The sequence below is a fragment of the Myotis davidii genome, unplaced genomic scaffold (assembly GCF_000327345.1).
Source record: "Myotis davidii unplaced genomic scaffold, ASM32734v1 scaffold178, whole genome shotgun sequence".
NCBI lineage: Eukaryota > Metazoa > Chordata > Mammalia > Chiroptera > Vespertilionidae > Myotis > Myotis davidii.
The window spans coordinates 278,687-285,651 of record NW_006290668.1 but is presented as its reverse complement, the minus strand read 5'-3'; the positions used below and the strand labels follow the sequence as shown (position 1 = coordinate 285,651).

The 6,965-nt window shown below is 44.6% G+C and overlaps 2 long non-coding RNA genes across 3 annotated transcripts in view; both read right to left on the bottom strand.

Annotated features, from left to right (window-relative positions):
- LOC107183070 overlaps window positions 1-4,472 on the bottom strand; it is a 19,654-nt gene extending 15,182 nt beyond the window's left edge. The window contains exons 1-2 of the long non-coding RNA XR_001513843.1: window positions 4,234-4,472; window positions 692-694 (exon numbers count right to left, since the gene is read on the bottom strand). This is a non-coding gene — a long non-coding RNA (uncharacterized LOC107183070). The remainder of the gene's footprint in view (window positions 1-691; window positions 695-4,233) is intronic.
- Window positions 1-6,965, bottom strand: part of LOC102752669 — a 43,880-nt gene that overhangs the window by 29,195 nt on the left and 7,720 nt on the right. The window lies entirely within an intron of this gene.

Sequence of the window (6,965 nt, the reverse complement as noted above, 5' to 3'; positions counted from 1 at the left end):
GAGTGACAGGGGGTTGCACCGCAACCTCCCCATCGGCCCTGCCTTGAGTGTGACAGGGGACGGTGCCGTAACCCCCCAATTGGCCCTACCTTGAGCGTGACTGAGGGTGGCATCGCAAGCTCCCGATCCGCCCTGCTCTGTGCATAACAGGGGGCGGCGCTCCAACTCCCCAATCGGCCCTGCTCTGAGCCCGACCAGGGGCTGCACCTAGGGATTAGGCCTACCCTCTGCCACCCGGGAGCAGGCCTAAGCCAGCAGGTCGTTATCTCCCGAGGGGTCCCAGACTGTGAGAGGGCACAGGCCGGGCTGAGGAACCCCCCCGCCCCCCGAGTGCACAAATTTTTGTGCACCAGGCCTCTAGTATATATATTTATATCTCCTTCAGAATGTGCCAATGGCAGAGTACAAATCCCAAGAGAGGGTAGCTCAGGGGACAGAGGCAGAAAAGTTAACTGCAGAGACTGGCAAGATCCACAACATGCCTGCTGCACACCCAGTAAAACAGTTACAGCAGTTCCAAATGCTACAATGGTGTCAGGACTCCTCAAAACAAGACTAGAGGTGAGACTGGCTTCACAGTCCATGTCAAGAGCTTTAAACTGTGCAGGACCCATATCTTCCTCATCATTTCTTAATTCAGTAAATAAACAATGACTCTGTGCCAAGTTCAGGTGATAGTGATGACCAGAACAGACTTTGTCCCCATCCTCATGGATTTATCCACCTAAAGAGAGAGACAGACATACAGATGCTGACACCACAGATGGTCAGGGCTGAGAAGGGGGAAACCCAGAGACTGCTGGAAGCCCAGAACAAACACTTGGCCCACCCTGGGGGATCGCGGAGGGCTTCCTGGAGAGCAAGGCATCTTAATTGAGACCTGAAAGAGGTGTGAAATTATCTGTGAGGAGGAAGTTGTGAGAAAGAGGGGTACTCCCAAAAGAGGGGAAAGTATGTGCAAATGCTTAGAGGTAAAAAGGGGTCTGCAGTGTTCTAGACCAGCACAGCCAATAGAAATATAAGGAGACCCACCAATGTAACTGAATTTTCTAGTAGGCATATGAAAAAAACACACGTTAATTTTAATAATGTTTTATTTAATTCGATATATCCAAAATATTACCATATTAACATGTCATCAATATAAAAATTGAGATATTTTACATTCTTTTTTGTAGTAGTCTTTGAAATCCGATGGGTATGTCACACTTGAAGTACATCTCAATTCACACTAGCCACATTTCAAGTGCTCAATAGTCACATGTGACTGGCGGCTGGACTACTGAACAGCACAGCAAGACCCTTGCTGCTCCAAACACTGGCATGACTTGGGAGCTTATTAGAAATGCAGAATCTCAGGCCTCTCCCCTGACCCACTGACTCACAATCTGCAGTTCAACAAGATCCCAGGGAATTTGTATGCACATTAGTTTGAAAAAAAAAAAATGTGTCCAGTTCTGCCTAAAACATTCTGTGGCTTCCTATTTTCCTCATGACAAACGCTCAGCTATTGACCTTGGCAATCACTCATTCATTCATCACTGTTACTGAGCACCTAGTGAGTGTCGGGCCCTGCACTGGGTGATGCTGGGGACACAGGAGGGACGAAGACAGACCTGATACCTACCCTCATGGAGCTCTCAGGCAATTAATATAGATAAGTATCCAAATCCCTATTTCATTCTGACCATGATAAACATAATGTAAAGTGTGCGAGGAGTATTACAGGTGGCCTGACCTGGTTTTGGGGGTGAGGGGGAGAGCAATCCCGAAAACAACCCAAATACATAAGAGAACACGATTAGGGCAAAAAGCCACGCGCAGATTAAATGTCCCACTGCAGGGGAGGAGCCGGCCAAGCAACACCAGCCTGTCCATGGTCACTGAGAAGGATCATTTTCAGGCTTCAGAGCAACGGGGATAAACGCTGAAGGATAGGGTTCCCGGAAACAAGCCAGGGACAGAGCCAGGTGATAGTATCACACAGATCTGTCTGCATTTGGAAAATGAGGGAGAGGGAAGGTGGTCAATTTGCCAGCAGGGAGAGGACTTGGAGCAAGGAATTGTAGGTTTCCTTTTCTCTAAAGAAAATGTCTTATGTATGTGGTTTTGCATTAAAATAACTGAGCGGAGGAGAAAAAGTGTGCAGGATATAAATGGAACAAGAATTGCCATACGCTGGTAATTGTCGAAGCTGGGGGATGGGGACATAGGCCTTCATTAGACTTCTCTCTGCTTTTGTGTAGTTCTGAAATTTTCCCTAAAAAAATAGTTAAAAGTGTTTTTCTTTACAAATAATTGGGGATGTTGAAAAGAGATTTTTAGCAGCTGGAGAAGTAAGCTCTTCTTCCCAAAAGAAGAAACTGCAGAATCAGAAATGTGAACATCTCCTTTAAGAATGGCATCCAGGAGGAAGGCGGTTAAAGGCACAGACAATGGAACCAACCAAGTCTCTTGGGTTCTAGTCCTAGTACTGCCACTTACTAGCTATGGAACCTGAAGCGTTTGATTTAAACTCTAAATGCCTCTCACAAAACACTGGGAAAGGAATAGCAGCTGCCTCCTAGAGCCTGTATGAGGATTACGGAATTAATCCACGGAAAGGGCTGAGAACAGGCCTGGCATGAGAAAGGCGTCAGGTAGGTGATCGAAGTTATCGTTAAAGCACATGCTAGCCAGATTTGAAAACAAAAAATGTCTCAAAGTGGGTACATTCACAGTTGCTTTACCCTAAATTCACTGTCCCAATTGTTACTGACATCATAGCCTAAGACAAAGATTCTCCCAACACCAAAGATTCCTCTACATATACAAAATCCTTTTATATAACTCAGTTGTTCCCAATGCTTGTAAGACACTATTCAGACAAATTACACAAGCCATGTTTACAATGATAATTATGAAAATTCATGGCAGAAAATTCCCTCAGTGGATGTGACTCAAAAGGAAGCTTACAAGTACTCCTTCAAAGTACATTCCAGCACTTTCAGATTCTAGCACAGTTACAGTGTGCACAGACAATAAACCTCTATGCTCTTCTTGCCTCTGTAGAATTCTTAAATAAAACAATTCCTAAAAGGTTTTTTCTCTTAAATTCAAACACATGACTTTTTTTTCTTATTTAAATTTTCTCCCACAACAGCTATTGGTGTTACATTGGTATTCAATGAAAACACGTTCATTGCGGGGGATATCTGTAACACTGTCAGCAACAAATAAAAACATGTTCATTGCAAAAATTGTTTTAAAGTGAAGCTACCCTACACACCAACTTCCAACACTCAGGATAACCACTGGTTACACTGTATTCATTATCCTTACAGATGGTGATGTCTGGGGAGTTCCAAAATAACATGAGTGGGAAGAAAGTGGGTGGGGCAGGACCGGCGGGCTGAAGATTGTTGGGGCTGGGTGAAGATCTATGTAGAGACCCAGGTGAGCACATTGATCATGTTCAAGGAAACAAAGAAGTTCAGTGGGTCTAGAGCTTAGGCAGTCAGGGAGACAGGCTGAGATTGTGATGGTCAGGGGCCAGATCACACCAAGCCTCAGTACTAGAAGGAGATAGGACCCTATCCTAAGGACACTGGAGAAACATGGGATGCACTGAAGCAGAAGGACATGGTTAGATTTGTGTTTCACAAATATCCCTCTCACTGACAAGTGGGGGTGGGTTAGAGAGATGGGAGGCCAGAGGCCAAGGAGGAGGGCAGGCAGAGACAAGGTGGGAGAGGACAGGATTTGCCAACGTGGGACCATGAAGGCAAGAAGAGGCAGATGGAAGACATCCAGGAGTCCTAGTGGACAATCTGTGGAGGCTGATGGGTAGGGCTGGGGGGTGGGGATGGGGAAAGAGGCATCAAAGACGAAGCCCAGGACTCTCTGAGAGCCTGGGGTAACCCCTGAGGTAGAGACTGAGAGGAGGAGGAGGTTTGCAATTTGGAATATAGTGCATGTTAAAGACCCAGAGATCACCCAGGCTGAAGGGGAAAGGGAGTGGTGGCCTCATGAGGCAACCCACATCTGGGGCCCAGGGACGATGCAGAGATGTAGGGCAGAGTGGGCGTCATCAGCACAGAGACAGCAAACCAACCATAAATGAGATTAAGATGGCCCCGGGGTGGGAGTTGAGAAGAGCTTCCCCCACATTTAAGGGATCAGGGAAAACAGGAACTTCTTGTAAAGAAGCAAACATAGGAAGAAAATCAGGGGAAGCAGTGTCAGAGAAACCACAGGGAGTGGTTTCTAACACTGCCAGTTTTTGCCAAGATGGTCAATACGTGAGCCCAAAAAAGTGCCCACTGAGCCAAGTTTTTTATTGTCAGAGAAAGAAGTTACAAAGAAAGCAAGGAGGGAAGGTGCGAATGAACCTTTTGGGGCTGGATTAGAGTCAGAAATATCAGTATTGCCCTAGCCGGTTTGGCTCAGCGACTGGAGGGTTCGGAGTTCGTTTCCGGTCAGGGGCATGTACTTTGGTTACAGGCTCGATCCCATTTGGAGCACATGCAGGAGGCAACCAGTCGATGTGTCTCTCTCACACCACCATGCCTTTCCCCCTCCCTTCCATTCTCTCTGAAAATCAATGGAAAAATGTCCTCAGGTGAAGATTAACAAACAAACAAACATACACACACACACACACACACACAGTAGGTCCTCGTGTTACGTTGGGAGATCCGTTCCTACGGCGCAACCTAATGCAATTTTCATGTAAGTCGGAACCCACCTACATACGCACCTACGTCACCCACATGGAGCACATACACAGCAGTAATGAAGTGAAACAGTAAAAAAATTTAAAAGAAAGATAACAATTCCTGACCTTTACTATGGTAAATAATAAAAACATAAAGCACATGAGTACATACGTCAAAATGACGGAACTTTTTCTTTTTAAATAAATACTGTACATGGGAGATGGCGATGTAACCAAGAAATGACATACGTGAAGTCTGATGTAACCTGAGGACTGCCTGTATATATGTATCAGTATTGGCTCATGTTTATTTTTATACACAGATAGCTATATCTATCTATACATACACACACAGAAAAACAGATGTGTGTGCATACCTGGGTTTGTACACATACATGTATTTCCTAGCTGTCAGCTGAGAGGGACTAGAAACAGTGACACCCCAGTAGCAATGACCGTATTCATTGTCCCTCGGTTTCTGATACCTTTCTCCAATACCTGGAGAAATGGTTGATTCCAGGGTTGGGGCAGGGAAAAAGCAAGATAAGCCTGAATCATCTTCCAATGCCAGAGAGTAAGGAGAAAAAAAATAAAGAACATAGGAACCAACCTGAAAGAGCCCCTATGGCCAAAACCAATTATTCTGGAGTGAAAAAATTAATTATGACAGTACTGGATTATACACAAAGAATAAAATAAATATCCATGAGTCCATACTGATAAAAATGAGTGATTATACAAATAAAATAAATGGGGTAGAAGAGACAAATCTTCCTACAGAAGAATTCCAAATAATAAATGTAGAAGAAATGAGGGAAATAGAAAATGAATACTAGAATACCACAGTAATAACTGTCTCAGGCAAGATCCATGATAAATGCTAAAATTCGTGGGTGGAACTTTGAGGAGAATCAGGACATTTGCACAGTCTCAAAGTATCTTCCCATACTTATTGTGACAAATTCTTTTATTTTTTCCTTTTTCTACAGGAACTGGAGCTTAATTCTCCTCCTTTTGAGTGTGGGCTGGATTTCGTTACTTGCTTCTAACAAACAGAATAAGAAAAGGGAAAAACAGTAACACTATAGTTAAGTAACCTGATAGATACCACCTTAAAGTAGTGATCCAGGTAAATATCAGCTGAAGGTATTCTTTCCCAAACCTATAATCCCAGTCTAACCATGAGAAAAATATAGAAACCCAGACTGAGGGGCAGTATACCTCAAAACTGTCAAAGTATGTAAACCAAGGAAAGACAGAAACTGTCACAGACTGGATGAGACCAAGGAGACATGAGAAATAAATGCAACATGGTATCCTGGACTGGATCCTGGAACAGAAAAAGAACATTAGTGGAAAACGGGTAGGATATGAATAAAGTTAGAATACTAATCAACATTAACTTCCTACTTTTCAAAAATGTACCATAAATATGTAAGATGTTAACTTTAGAGGAAGTTGGGTACAGGGTATATGGGAAATCTTTTGTATTTTCTTTGCAACTTTTCTGTAAATCTAAAATTATTCAATATAAAAAAATTATTTAAGTATTTACTGACTTGGCTACAAGTCATCACCTGCAGAGACCCCCTAACTCCCTTCATCTGACTCTTCAAATCTCACCTCATGTGTTCTCCACTCCAGGAAGTCCTTCTTGATACCTTAGACTAGAGCAAGTACTTCCTCTGGGCTCCCACAGCACCCTGTAATGCCCGCTATCCTGGCCCTCCCTGACCCCCGGCTGGTGAGGGGGTGTCTCCCCCACTGGATGGGTGCTCTCAGAGGGCAGGGTGGAGGCTGTCCCAGTCACTGCTGTCTCTCTCTCACATGAGGAGTGAAGAGTGTCTGCCTTCCTGATTACTATGGCAGGCAGAAGCTGTGTTGGATCCCCATCACTTCTCCCAACGTAACTCTAACCTTTCTGGGGTCAGAGCCTGCCAGAGCCCAACTTCCTCATCTCTCCCACCCCGTTCACACATCTGAGGCTACATAAATAATGTCTCGCCCTAGCCGGTTTGGCTCAGTGGATAGAGCATTAGCCTATGGACTGAAGGGTTCTGGGTTCAGTTCTGGTCAAGGGCATATGCCCGGTTGCGGGCTGGATCCCCAGAGGAGAGTGTGCAGGAGACAGCCAATCTGATTCTTGCTCATCATTGATGTTTCTATCTCTCTCTCCTCTCCCTTCCTCTCTGAAATCAATAAAAATATATTTTGAAAAAAAGGTCCCTGGCACACATTTCTAAATGGCCTCCTGCTGAGGGGCTGGCAC